Source organism: Artemia sp. Qi Xiang Cuo, chromosome 9 (assembly GCF_049724085.1).
Source record: "Artemia sp. Qi Xiang Cuo chromosome 9, ASM4972408v1, whole genome shotgun sequence".
Taxonomy (NCBI): Eukaryota; Metazoa; Arthropoda; class Branchiopoda; order Anostraca; family Artemiidae; genus Artemia; species Artemia sp. Qi Xiang Cuo.
The window spans coordinates 62,331,863-62,346,835 of record NC_142802.1 but is presented as its reverse complement, the minus strand read 5'-3'; the positions used below and the strand labels follow the sequence as shown (position 1 = coordinate 62,346,835).

The following is a 14,973-nucleotide window of genomic DNA, read 5'->3' as shown; positions in this document are numbered from 1 at the left end:
ATACCTTTTACTTTTGGGCTATAGACTGAGCAACTTGAGTTCTATTATTAATACCTTCCCAGCCTAAGCAATACTTAGAAGCTTTCTTATTCATTAAAAGCTCTATCCTCCTGCTTATGCATGCCTTCTTTCCTACCTGTATAAATAAATTTAATTTCACCTAATTCCTTGCTCCCTAACCTCGGGAGGTGAGGTTCTTTTTCAAAGGCGTACAGTTTCGTTTTGCAGTTTTTTTATTCTTCATATGTTTATGCCCTTTGGAAAAGCAATGGGATTTTCAAGTGCAATTCAGGTACTAGTAACTTCTTCTCAAATCTGCACAAAGCGCTTAGGCCGGCTTAGAACTGGACAGCAAGAAGTCTCCTGGACCTTCAGTTGAATAAAGCCTATGTGCGTGATCGTGCCTATCATGGTCACCACTTTGTTTTTCACATTTGTTGATGCTCTCCTATCAACAAGAGTCGATGGTCTGCACATGTAATCTCAAGCCTAGTACCTCCAACCCATTATATATTCATGCCTGAAAATATTGTACTACAATGGGGAGGCAACCCATTTCAAATAACATCGCTAGAAAGAGAATATTCGGCAAAAAAAGCCCACCAAAACAAACAAACCCCCGAAGAATTATCGATTAATCAAATTCCAGTGCAATGCTGTGTCGTTATTGCGTAAATGTACCGGATTCCTATGATGAATGGATGGTAAAAGAAAGTGTTTGTTTCAGATAAAGCAATTCGTTCAATAAATCAAGTCAAATAAAATAGCCAAGTTTGAAACTACAAGCCAGTTGTGGAACTTTTTACGCCAGTCACCATCAGAATTAGCCAGTTTTCCCCAAAGTGAGTTAACTGCCAACAGTGGATCTGATTGAAAAAGCAATCAGGAAACATACTCGTTTAAGGTAATAGTTATTTTCAGATCTGTGATTGGATTGGTATTATGGATACTTTCCGGTTATAATAATAATAATAATATATTGAAAACCCGTCGTATACAATAAATGTACAATGACAGAGTATACAAAAATGCGAAAAGAGGAAACAAAAAGAAAATATACTAAAAGATAACAACAAAAGCAACAACTTCTTAAATAGTTTACAAAATAGTACGAAAAGAGGAAACAGAAAGATAACATACTCAAAAATTACAACAGAAATAAAACAACAACTTCTTCGAAAATAGCAACAAGGACAACAACTTCTGAAAGTAGAAAAAAAAAGAAAAAAAAGAAAAAAAGGGAAACAAGAGGGAAAATTTAACAAGCAAACTTGCCCATTCGTGCTTTAGAATTGCTGGTTTTGTTTTTTGCCGGCTAATAATTGTCTCAACAGCTAGATTTGGGTCCGCTAGGTTGTAGCGCCGAATCAGAAAACTATTTTTTGTCCAAGGTGGCAATTTTAGTAGGTACTTGGCAAAACGGAAAAATAAAGAGCGGATTTTAGACTTTTCACGGTTTGCCAATAATTTCCAGAAAGAGGTCACATATAATATATGTGGCAGAGTTGTAGCGCTGTAAATACTAGCCAGTAGTGGACGGTTAAATCTCACAGTGAATTTAACGATCAAAACATAGGAGCTGGAAATTTGCCGTTCAAGATGTGAGATCCGGAGGGAGCGGGTATGCTGTAATGAGGTACCTATTGGCAGCCCCAGATATACTAATTTATCAACTGGTTTTACTGAGCAATCACCTAGTGTGATATTAGTAGAAGGGTCATTCTTTGAATTGTAAAGCAAGACTTCCGACTTTTGGGAGTTAAATCTCAGACCGACTTTCTCGTAATTGGACTGCAGACATGAGAATATTTCTGAAAGGCGGTTAAGCGTCAGGCTGAGATTCGGCATGTCATCAGCATAGCATACTAGGGAGATGTCAATGGAACTGAGAATGCATAATGAAGGACAGCTATCTTGAGGCTCAATAATGTAGTTGTTGAAGAAGTTGGGGGAAAAAACTGCCCCCTGACGGGCACCTTTCCGGACTGGTATCAAAGCTGATCGGGGGGCTGGCGGAAGGCCTTTATCGGGAGGGAGCTTGAGTTGCACGCGAAGGCGAGAGTAAAGATCACGGAAAGCCCGGATGATATTTGAGTTCACTCCTCTTTTAGCTGAGTTTAGCAACATAAGCGCATGAATCAATGAACCAAACGCTCTCTGCAGGTCTAAGCCCCCAATCATTAGCTTTCTCCTGATTTGTGTGCATCCAGGAGTGCATATGCAACGACATGGAGCGCTTCAGCACAACCGATACCGCGTTGGAAACCGAATTGTCTTGGTGGACTGCTACAGAGTTTCTCAAACTCATCTACGAATAAAAGTTCAAATAACTTGTAAAGAGAAGTAGGAATCGTGATTGACGGAAAGAGGAGCATTGCATGGTAACTTTTCCTTTTTTAGGAACTGGGGTAAGATCTCCAATAGAGAAAGTGGTTGGGACAATACCCTGAATGAGGATAATCTGCATCAGGAGAGTTACATGACTAATGAGAGCGGGCCCACCACTTTTTAGATGGAGCGCGTTGATCTCGTCAATCCCGAAAGATTGTTTAGGTTTTAGGTGAGAGATGGCCTTGCATACAGCTCCCTCTGTTACAACATAATCACCCTGAGAACAACTACTTAAGAAGTCGTCCAACTCAGCTTCGTATCTTTCGTTGAGGGCTGGGTCAGAAGGCAAAAATTCTGACCCATAGTACGCGTACCATTCAGAATCAGGGATAGCAGATGCGGAAAAAGACTCATCACTTTTAGAGGACAGAAAACGCCAATGGAGAGAAGGATTAATTTTGGCCTGTGAAGATTCGATATCAATCATCTTTTTTCTGTGAGCTTTTAGCTCCTTCGTGAATTTTCTTTTTTTGAGCAGGCGGATTGAATTGACTACCCCCGAACGGGGTCATCCACAAGAAACCCAAGGTTGAAGCCAAAATTTAGACTTAGAATGGATATCCACTAACTCTGGATTTTCAGACCAGCCAGGAAGGGTAGGATGACGGGGTTTACTTAGAGGGACGGCAGCTTTTTCAGTACAGCGAAGGGCATGGCCAATTTATGTGCAATAAATATCGACTGATAGTTGTATTTCCTCCTTTGAAAGAGCAGGTAATCTAAAGAGAAGATGGAAAGGCACACGGATCTTACTAAGGACTCTGGCGGCTTCTTCTTGAAATAAAACAGGGTTAGTTTTACGCCAATCACGGCGAAACCTAGGAGGTGTTTTCAAAGTTGTTTGCGTTTGTGTATCTTAGCTGTGGCAAGGAATCTTGGCTAAGAAGTGCATTGGTAAGTGATCAGATAGCTGAAAATCAAGCACAGCCCTGACAGGCGAAATCCTGAGATTTGCGGACGCAACGACGTGATCGAGATCTGATGTAGACAATGAGGTGTGTACGTGTGTAAAATTTAAATCTTTGAACTTGAGATCAAACTGGTCTACAAAAATATTAAGCAACAACGTAGAACGTAAAGACCTAGATAAGTGCGGTTCATTCAAATCGTAATTGAAGTCACCAACTAATATGCATTGAAGGCTTAAGGATCAAATACAGTTAATACACTGGCCGAGTTTATCACTAGAATAAGTAAAAGCACGCTCCGAACGCTCATCATGGTAATTTGTAGGCAAATATACATTATAAAACACAACCCTCTACACGAATCGCCAGAAAATCATCATTGACTTCAAATACACTAGATATTAGATTCGAACGAACGAAAATGGCAATACCACCGGAGGGTCGCCCTTTTCCACTTAGATGCTTCGCTGAAACTGAATAAACCGATACTGAACTATTAAAACTCAGAATACTTTTACTGCGGCTTGTGACGAAATGTTCTTAACAGACAACTTCATTTTGCTTAAATCAACATCTAAGATCGGAATTTTATTTGCGAACGAGCCATTAATGTTCTACGATAAACATTTAGCTGCAGAAGCTTCAAATGTTATTTCTTTTGTGGATTACTGTTTGAGGGACATTTTACACTGTAACACGTGTGACTGCCGATTCTGCATTCAACGCAGAATGTTAGCTGACTGCATGGTTCATCTCTCGTTCACAGGTTCAGCCGTACACTGGGAAGCGAGGTGACCAATTTTGTGACAGTTATAGCATCGTCTTGGCAAGAACTTAAACGGATCAGCAGGTAGACGCTCGTAGCCGATAATCACCGAAACACACAGAAATTGTTGGAGCTCATTGAAAATGTCAAAATACACTTTGAAAGAACGGGATTTTCCGCATTGTTCAGTCTTCGTACTATTCGGGATTAAATTTCTTAGTCCTTTACAGTTTATATCCTCAGGGACATCTCGAAGCACAGCTGTGTGCAGGGGTTCTCGAGCAGCAATTTTGAGATCGGGCTTGGAAGATTTCGCTTTCTCAACGATTTTTACTGCTGCAGCTTTCGCCCTGACCACAAGCTTCCATTCGTTTGCAGATTTGCGAAGTTCGCTAATGTCATTTGAATTTTCACAGAAACTGTCCATGAAAGCTTTCCGGTCATTTGGGCCATTGAGCTCCTTAGGGGGATTTTTCAAGACAACAGAATAGGGAGAATCTTTGGGCTTCGACGTTTCAGGCACACTACGACTGCTTGTGAAAATACTGACGGCTGGAGTGGACTGGGTAGCTAAAAAATTATCAAGCTTCCGAGAGAGTTCATTTACTTTGGCAGTAAATGTTGCATTCACCCCATCTCCGATGACCGGAACCGAGCAGGGGTTAAAGATGACAAATTTTGGCATGCTCACATTATTTTTCGCAGTTGCAACTAGAAAATTGCACATTTCAATGATATTGTTTTCATCTTTAGAGTAGGTCACAAGACGATTCGTAATATTCAACTCAGTATGAAGGATTCGCTTTGCCTTTATAACATCTTCATGCGTATAGAAAGCAACACACGCTTTTACGATACAGTCCAATTTTATTCCATCTGTAAGTGCTCTCGTAACACAATTCAGTAACGGATTCAAAATATTTTTTTTCACATTCAGCCATCGTAGGTCAAAGCATAATCAAATCTCAATGTAAAGTCGCAAAACAAAGACTTACCCGCAAGGGGGGCATTTTTAAGTCCCCCAACTTTCCAATAAATACCTTCTAATTATCCAAATGAAATAATTCAATCCAAATGAAATAGTACAAATAGTTCAATCACACAGCCTGACAGTCAATATAACCAAAAACCGGTTTTTTGAACAGATAACCCTCTTAGAAAATAAGAGGTGTTAACTGCATGAATGCTTGACCTTGACTGATGTCAAGGTCAAGCATTATATTATATATATATATATATATATATATATATATATATATATATATATATATATATATATATATATATATATATATATATATATATATATATATATATATATATATATATATATATATATATATATATATATATATATATATATATATATATAATGCTTGACCTTGACATCAGTCAAGGTCAAGCATTCATGCAGTTAACACCTCTTATTTTCTAAGAGGGTTATACATATATATATATATATATATATATATATATATATATATATATATATATATATATATATATATATATATATATATATATATATATATATATATATATATATATATATATATATATATATATATATATATATATATATATATATATATATATATATATATATATATATATATATATATATATATATATATATGTGAATCTCTTACTGCCAAAACGAACTGCCTTAGAAGTATGGATTTTGAAGGAAGAACGTAATTAATTTCTTTAGATACTCTAAATTTAAAATTTTAATGGATGTCTAAGACACTCAATCCGGAGACATGGTCATTTGCTACAGGGAATGCAGAAACGACAAAAAGATGCTGTCGGGGGGCTAAGCCAAGAACACATTTTCTATTGTCCTATTCTTTTGTTCATATTCTATTGAAAGGGTTAAAAATAAGGCTTTTCACTCAACATGATTATGTTACATATTAGGTGTAGCAGCGATGGCGGGGAGTGGAGGAGGGGGTAATTGCAGTCATTCCCTGTGGATCACAAGTGATATTCTCTAGTCCTGCACCAAATGCTCCGTGTTTATGTTATGATGGACTGTTTGTTATTGTTGTATTGTATGTTTATATTATTGTATTACTAATACCCTCCAAACTTAAATAAGACAAAGTAAACTATTTTTCATGAGCCCTGTAACCCCTACTCCCTGCATATGCACCCCATCTTTCCTACCTGAGTATATGAATTTTACATCACCCAATTTCAAGCTTCCTACCTCTGGGATGTGAGTTTCTGAGTCCTAATAAGTCCAGTTCAAAGCGTCTAAACTCGACAGTCAAAATATCAATACGATAGTTGTTTTTTAACGTTGTAACCTTCCAACAGATAAGTTTATGTTATGTTTTCAATACATTTTTTAGTTTCGCGATTTGTTATCTTATAACGTATAAAAAGAAAAAAAAAAACGCAGAGAAACAGCAAAACGTCCAAAACTGCTACTGATATGGAAAGATAAGTAGCTGTGAACCTTGATGGTGTAGAAAAAGTTTGTCAGCTGTTGTTTCACAAAATATTGGTGTCCCATAAAAATAACTGGATGTGTGACAGTTAACTTCTCAATATTCCTTAATAATAGAGCCATCACTTGGCACAAATGCACCGGTCTGCCAGGCGTAGTACCAAATCGCATATATTAGTCATTTTTTAAATCAAAGCACTACTTTTTAGATACATATTCCAAGAAAGCAGCCGTTTTCCTAATATACAGTTTGGTAAAGAGACTGCTTTTTGTCACAAGAAGAAAATTCTTTGATAAAAAACAATAAGTACAGATCACAAGCACAGAATAGTGAATTAATAGCTTTAGGAGAAATGGAAAAAATCCTACTCTTGTTCAAAATCTAGACCTAAATGAAAAATAGACCTCCAATATCAAGGCCCTGAGTGTTGCAACAACTGTGACCCATGGCTTACAGTTACATAGCAACACATGTGACTGTATCTCATGGGCAGTAAATGTGTACTCTCTCGCATTAAATTTCTAGATGGGTTATGGTTATTGTAAATTATTATTGGCAATGTCAACGTTTAATAAAAGAACTTTTGAAATAAGTTCTGTGTGTACGAATTAATCGCCAAACTCTGTGACCGCATTGTTTTTGTTGTTATCAAACAGTTCGTGGTAACGAACTGTAAGTAAGGAGCGACCCGGCTCAATGGTAACCGAAACTCTAAAAAACGGAATTTTGATACCAATAGATACATCAATAGAATCAGATTTTAATTCTAACTTCAAATATATAAGTTTCATCAAGTTTGGTTCTACCTATAAAACGTTACGCGCCTGAGAAAATTTGACTGATTTTTGAAAAAAGGGGGAAAGACACCCTAAACATTATAGAACCTTAATGAAAATCGCACCATCATATTCAGCGTATCAGAGAACCCTACTGTAGAGGTTTCAAGCTCCTATCTACAAAAATGTGGAATTTTCCCTTATTTGCCAGAAGAAAGATCACGGATGCGTGTTTATTTGTTTTTTGGGTTTTTTTTCCCAGGGGTGATCGTATCGACCCAGTGGTCCTAGAATATCGTGAGAGGGCTCATTGGATCGGAAATTAAAAGTTAAAGTGCCCTTTTTAAGTGACCAAAAAAAATGGAGGGCAACTAGGCCCCCTCCCACGCTCATTTTTTTCCCAAAGTCATCGGATCAAAATTTTGAGATACCCATTTTGTTCAGCATGGTCGAAAATATTATAACTATGTCTTTTAGGATGACTTAATCCCTCGAAGCCCCCAGGAGGAGGGCTGAAAGTTATGAACTTTACCCAATGTTAACGTATAGTAGCCTAAGCCTATTGGTTATTGGGACCCGGCTCAATGGTAACCGAAACTCTAGAAAACGGTATTTTGATACAAATAGATGTATAAAAAGAATCATATTTTAATGCTGATTTCAAATATATAAGTTTCATCAAGTTTAATCCTACCCATCAAAAGTTACGCGCCTGAGAAAATTTGGCTGATTTTCGAAAAAAGAGGGAAAGACCCCCTAAAAGTTATAGAACCTGAATATAAATCACACCATCATATTTCGCGTATAAGAGAACCCTACTCTAGAGGTCTCAAGCTCATATCTACAAAAATGTGGAATTTTGCATTTTTTGCCAGAAGAAAGATCACGGGTGCGTGTTTATTTTTTTTCCCCAGGGGTGATCGTATCGACCCAGTGGTCCTAGAATATCATGAAAGGGCTCATTGGAATGGAAATTGAAAGTTCTAGTGCCCTTTTTAAGTGACCAAAAAAAAACGAGGGCAACTAGGCCCCCTCCCACGCTCATTGTTTGCCCAAAGTCACCTGATCAAAATTTTGAGATAGCCATTTTGTTCAGCATGTTCGAAAATATTATAAGTATGTCTTTTAGGATGACTTTATCCCCCGAAGTTCCCGGGAAAAGGGCTGAAAGTTAGGAAGTTTGCCCAATGTTAGCATATAGTATTGGTTATTGGGAAGTATACAGTACAGACGTTTTCAGGGGAGATTTTTCCTGGTAGGGGGGGGTCGGGCAGGGACGTACGCCGGGGGGGCCTCCGCCCCCCCCCCCGAAATCTCACGATTTTTTTAATTTTCCCATAATTTTCTGATTTTTCTCACAGAATAATGGGTTTGTAGGATTTGACCCCCCCCCACAGAATGATGGGTTTGAAGTATTTGGCCCCCCTCGAAACAAATTGGGCCCCCCGAAACAAATTCCTGCGTACGTGCCTGGGGTCGGGGGTTATGTAGGAGGATCTTTCCATGAAGGAAGTTTTCATGGGGGAAGGGACATTGCTATGAAGGGGACGCCGGACTTCCCAGCATTATTTAAAAAAAGATCAGAAATTAAATATAAAAAACTGCAACAGCAGCAACATCAAAACTTTAAACGAACAGAAAATATTACATATATGATTGGGTTCACCCCCTAGTCAATACCTCCCTCTTTAAGCAAGAGATTTTTTAGTACTTTCATAAGAGCTATTTATTCTAATTAACGACCTTTGTGATTAAGCGGTCATTTTTAAAGAATTGGAACAAAATTCGAACTTTCGCTTAAAGAGCAAGGTATTGACTAGGGGGCTAACCCCCTAATATATGTATTAAAAATATATGAATATAGAAGTTCGTTACGTAAGTTAATTCGTAAGTTACGTATATTTATTACTAATAAAAACGTTCGTAAATAAAATGAAACAAGTTTCGAGAAAGCCATTAAACCAAATAAAAGTAAATTAGTATTAAAATTTTGTTTTAATTATTCATTTACTGTGAGCCAAGATCAAAACCTGCATTTATAAAAATACGTTCAAAAAAAAAAAAAAACAAGTTTTTTTAACTGAAAGTAAGGAGCGACATTAAAACTTAAAACGAACAGAAATTATTTCGTATATGAAAGGGACTGTCCCCTCCTCAACGCCTTGATCTTTACGCTAAAGTTTGACTTTTCTCACAACTCTATTTTATTTAAACAATAAAAAACTTTAGCGTAATGAGCGAGACGTTGAGGGGACATCCCTTTTCAAATAAGGACTAATTTCGGTTCATTTTAAGTTACAATTTCACTCCTTACTTTCAGTTAAAAAAACTTTTTTTTTTTATTTAATCTCTTTTAAGACTGTGTACTGCGGTTAATGAACAATTAAAAAAAAAGTTTTTCTGAGGGAAGTAAAGAGCGAAGTTGAAACTTAAAACGAACAAAAATTACTACTTCACAGACTATCTATTATATATCAATAAAACAAGTACAAATAAACCAACTAAATATGTTTCGCCATTCTTTTGGAATTAAAAAAAAAACTAGCGCTTTATTGAAAACACAAAAGTCAAGTATAAAAAACCGGAATATTGATTTGGGAGTCCAAAGTGAGTATGTAGACTGACAGCAATAAACGAATCTATAAAGCTTTTCATAGTCTTACGCCAGTTGTGACACCAGTAACTTTCAGTATACAAATAGATTTATCTTAAAAACATAAGCGTAAAATTAAATATTTTTTTTTAATGACCGCAAAGTAATTGAACAGCATACAGAAATATTGGATTTATTTATTAGGTAGCATTTTGGTCTCGTCAGCCATAATACCAATAGTGAGTAATATAGAGTCTTAAATTGTAAGAAATATGCTTTAGTATTTGAAATGAAGATCAAATAAGACATAATATGAACTCTGGAAATCCGATTATTTCTCTCTATACAACAGTGAATTTCAAGCTATGATACAAATTCTAAAGCTAGTCTATTGTCCTAATACTATCAAGATGGCTTTGCTTTGAACTTGTGCATAAATTAAATAAAAAAACAAGTTTTTTTTTAACTGAAATTAAGGAGCGACATTAAAACTTGAAACGAACAGAAATTATTCCGTATATGAAAGGAACTGCCCCCTCCTCAACGCATCGCTCTTTACGCTAAAGATAGACTCTTTCTCACAACTTTTTTTTAAACAATAAAAAACTTTAGCGTAAAGAGCGAGGCGTTGAGGAGGGGACAGCCCCTTTCATATACGGAATAATTTCTGTTCGTTTCAAGTTTTAATGTCGCTCGATACTTTCAGTTAAAAAAAATTGTTTTTTTATTTAATTTTGAACATTTTTGAATTAATGAGGGTTTTTATTTTGGCTCACCGTACATGAATAATTAAAACAAAATTTGCATATTCATTTTATTTTTATTTGGTTAAATAGCTTTCTCGAAAGTTGTTTAATTTTATTTAAGAACGCTTTTGTTAGTAATAAATATACGTAACTTACGAATTAACTTACGTAACGTACTTTTATATTCATATATTGTTAATACGTAATTAGAGGGTTCGTCCCCTAGTCAATACCTCGCTCTTTACGCTAAGGTTCGAATTTTGTTCCAATCCTTTAAAAATGACCCCTTAAACACAAAGGCCGTTAATTAGAATAAATAGCTCTTATGAAAGCATGAAAAATATCTTTGGCTTAAAGAGCGAGGTATTGACTAGGGAGCGGACCAAATCATTTACGTAATAACTTTCTGTTCGTTTTAAGTTTTGATGCTCCTTACTCCTTACTTTCAGTTGCTCCTTACTTTCAGTTGAAAAACTGTTTTTTATTTTCTTTCTGATCGTTTTTTTAAATAATGCTGGGAAATCCGGAACCCCCTTCATAGCAATCTCCCTTCCCCCATGAAATATTCCTACATGGAAAGATCCTCCAACATTACCCCCGACCCCCCCCACTACCAGAAAAAATCCCCCCTCAAAACGTCTGTATACTTCCCAATAACCAAGACTATAATTAAACATTGGGTAAAGTTCAAAACTCTCAGCCCCTCCCCCGGGGACTTTGGGAGATTATGTCATCCTAAAAGACATAATTACTATATTTTCGATCATGCTGAACAAAATGGTTATCTCAAAATTTTGATCGGGTGACTTTGGAAAAAAATGTGCGTGGGAGGGGGCCTAGTTGCCGTCCATTTTTTTGTCACTTAAAAAGGGCACTAGAACTTTTAAATTCCGTTCAAATGAGCTCTCCCACGATATTTTAGAACCACTGGGTCGATGCAATCACCCATGGGGAAAAAAACAATTAAACACGCATCCGTGATCTTTCTTCTGGCAAAAAATACAAAATCCCACATTTTTGCAGATAAGAGCTTCAAACCTCTACAGTAGGGTTCTCTGATACGATGAATATGATGGTGTGATTTTCTTTAAGGTTATATAGCTTTTAGGTGGTGTTTCCTCCTTTTTTCGAAAATCAGGCAAATTTTCTCATGCGCGTAACTTTTGATGGGTAGGACTAAACTTAATGAAACTTATATATTTGAAATCAGCATTAAAATCTGATCTTTTAATGTATCTATTGGTGTCAAATTTCCGCTTTTTTGAGATTCAGTTACTATTGAGCCTGGTCGCTCCTAACTTACAGTTCGTTACCACGAACTGTTTGACTAATCCTGTCCTTTTCAGAACCAAAACGAGAGCATATATATATATATATTATATATATATATATATATATAATATATATATATATATATATATATATATATATATATATATATATATATATATATATATATATATATATATATATATATATATATATATATATATATTAGATAAGCTGGGAAGTAGTAATTTTTGTCCGTTTTGAGTTTCAACTTTGCTCTTTGCTTCCCTCGGAAAAAAATTGTTTTTTTTAAATTAATTTTTGGTCCTTATTGATTAAGATTTAAAGTTGAAACAACGCTGCCATGATCTTTTTTATTTATACGGAATAATGTGTGTTCGTTTTAAGTTTTAATGTTACTCCTTAGTTTCAGTTGAAAACTTATTTTTCATATAATTTCCAATTATCACCGATCAAGGGGAGATAAGACACCTCTAGAAAACACTGCAAAAAACCTTGACAGCTACGAAAAACTTTCAGTCTATAACACAAAGTTCGTTATCCATACTTCACAAAACAATACAATTTTTAAAAATTAATTTTAAACAATTTGAACAATTTTTTAAAATCAGTCTGTTCGTTTTTTATTAAAATCTAATGTAGAGACAGCGCAGCCATAATCTTTTTTATTTATACGGAATAATGTATCTTTGTTTTGTGTTTTAATGTCACTTGTTAGTTTCAGTTGAAAACTTATTTTTAGTATAATTTCTAATTATCACCAATCTAGGGGAGATAAGTCATCTCTAGGAAATACTGCAAACAACCTAGACAGCTAAGAAAAACTTTCAATCTATAACATAAAGTTCATTATTCATACTTCACAAAACAATGCATGTTTTTTAGGAACGTTTGTTTTTCGATGAGAAAAAAAAACTGTTTTTTCTCGGCCAACTTTGCTTGAAAAAGCCATAATGAAGACAGGGCTTTATAAATCACCTACTGACTAGCAGAAACTAGAAGGCTACTGTAACAAAAGAGAGCTGTCTATGGACTCATTTAAAAGTTTATATTTATACCTAATCGCTTTTTATAAATTTGACTGGATAGCACCTTCCCTCATTTTTTTTTTTTAATGAAAAAGGGCCTCTTCCAATGAAATGATGAAAAAAGTTCTTTTTTCAAAACCTAGGCAGGAGCAAAAATCTAAGGGGGCTTGGACGTCTCTTCCGCTCAATTACCACCGTTAGAACTAGCACACAGGCTTCATCGCAGAGTGAACTTTGAAGATTCAATTCAAAATTGTTGATGATTCAAGCTTACTTTTTGGTAGATTTTCAGTTGAAAAGTTTTTTCGCAATAATATTTTACTTTCAAGATTAGTAGGCTATTTATGAAACTTAATAAGAGGGTCTGGAGGGGAAGTATATGTGAGGGGTTTCGTGAACCTCTAGTTAAGGGCTTTGAACCATAATTATTGCAATTGTACCGTTTTATGCTTCCAAACTCTTCCACTTAAGAAATGGTACCAAAAGTGCCATTTTTAGTGCTATATGGCACTTTTGGATGGTAAAATTGATAAAAAGCACGTAGATATGAGTAATAGATTTAAAATGAGCCTTCCCGGGATATGCTTTAAAAAATGAGTTGCAAAAATAGTGGATTATCTTGAAAGTAATAATAAGAAGGGACAAACCATGATTGAAAAAAAAATCTAAGCTGGAATCGAACGCATGATAATATAATTTGAGGTACAGCGCTGTACTAGCAGAACCATCCCTCTAATAATACAATTTAATGTATTGATGTTTGTAGGACATTAATTAAGTAGCTTGTTAAGGGGGCCTGGAGGAGGAACATGCGGGAGGTGTTCTTGCAAACCTCCAGTTAAGGGTTTATGGACAATAATTATTACAATAATGCCGTTTTATGTTTCCAAGATTTTCAAACACTTCGTGGTAACGAACTGTAAGTAAGGAGCGACCCGGCTCAATAGCAACAAAATATATAAGTTTCATTAAGTTTAGTCTCACCCATAAAAAGTTATGTTCCTGAAAAATTTGACTTATTTTCGAAACACGGGGGAAACAGCCCCTAAAAGTCATAGAACTTTAATGAAAATTAATTTAAAAAACTTTTTCCACAAAATAAGTTTTTCAAAGAAAAGTAAAAAACTCCATTAAAAAAAAAATGAGCAAAAATAAAATCAAATGATCTACCAAGCGTGAAACTACCACAAATCAGCATCGATAAATAAATGAAACTCAAAACGAACAGAAATTACAATAAATAACCGAGTCAAACTCGAAATGAGCAGAAATTAACTTAATTTGGGCTCAAAAGCCCTATGCCTTCCCAATTTGCACTTTACTGAAAAAAATACAAATGTTTTTACTTTTATAACTTTAATAAATCAAATAATATTAACATTTTGATTACTAAAAATCAGTATATGTATATTAAACTGATAATGCACATTCATTTGTATTTTTTTCAGTAAAGTGCAAATTATGTTCTGGCCTTGGGAAGGCATAGGGGTTTTGGGGAAATGGAGGGCGTAAGAGGGGGGGGGGGATAATTACTCTCCACTCACTTTCGACTATTAAAAAGGGAAATTTTCAATTTCCAATCAAATGAGCCGCTTTTGAAATTTCTACAACAACTTTCTATATAAACCATATATGCCCCCAGGGCATAACTTACAACCCCTGCACTGAAAGCTCTGATGGGGTTATCATCATAAAATTCCTAATTTCTAGAGATTTCGAATACGTTCAACCATATGGATATCTCAAAATTTTGATTGGATGTGTTTGGGGAAATGGTGGGCGTGAGAGGGGGATTAGTTGCCCTTTAATCACTTTCGACTATTAAAAGGCCAATAGCCCTTTCAATTTTCAATTGAATGAGCCCTTTTGGATGTTTTTACAACATCAATTTCAATAAAAACCTTACATGGCCCCAGGGCATAACTTAAAATCCTTGCCCTGAGGGTTGTGGGGGGGATGGGTTTTCATCCTTAAAGACCTAATTTCCAAAACTTTCAACTGCGTTGAATAAAATGGCTA

The 14,973-nt window shown here is 35.5% G+C and overlaps 1 protein-coding gene across 1 annotated transcript in view; it reads left to right on the top strand.

Moving 5' to 3' along the window:
• The first annotated feature begins 846 nt into the window (after positions 1-846).
• The window catches only part of LOC148948911 (uncharacterized), a 36,066-nt gene continuing 21,939 nt past the window's right edge, over positions 847-14,973 (top strand). The window contains exon 1 of the mRNA XM_089094828.1: positions 847-904. The gene's annotated coding sequence lies outside the window, so the exon portion shown is untranslated. The remainder of the gene's footprint in view (positions 905-14,973) is intronic.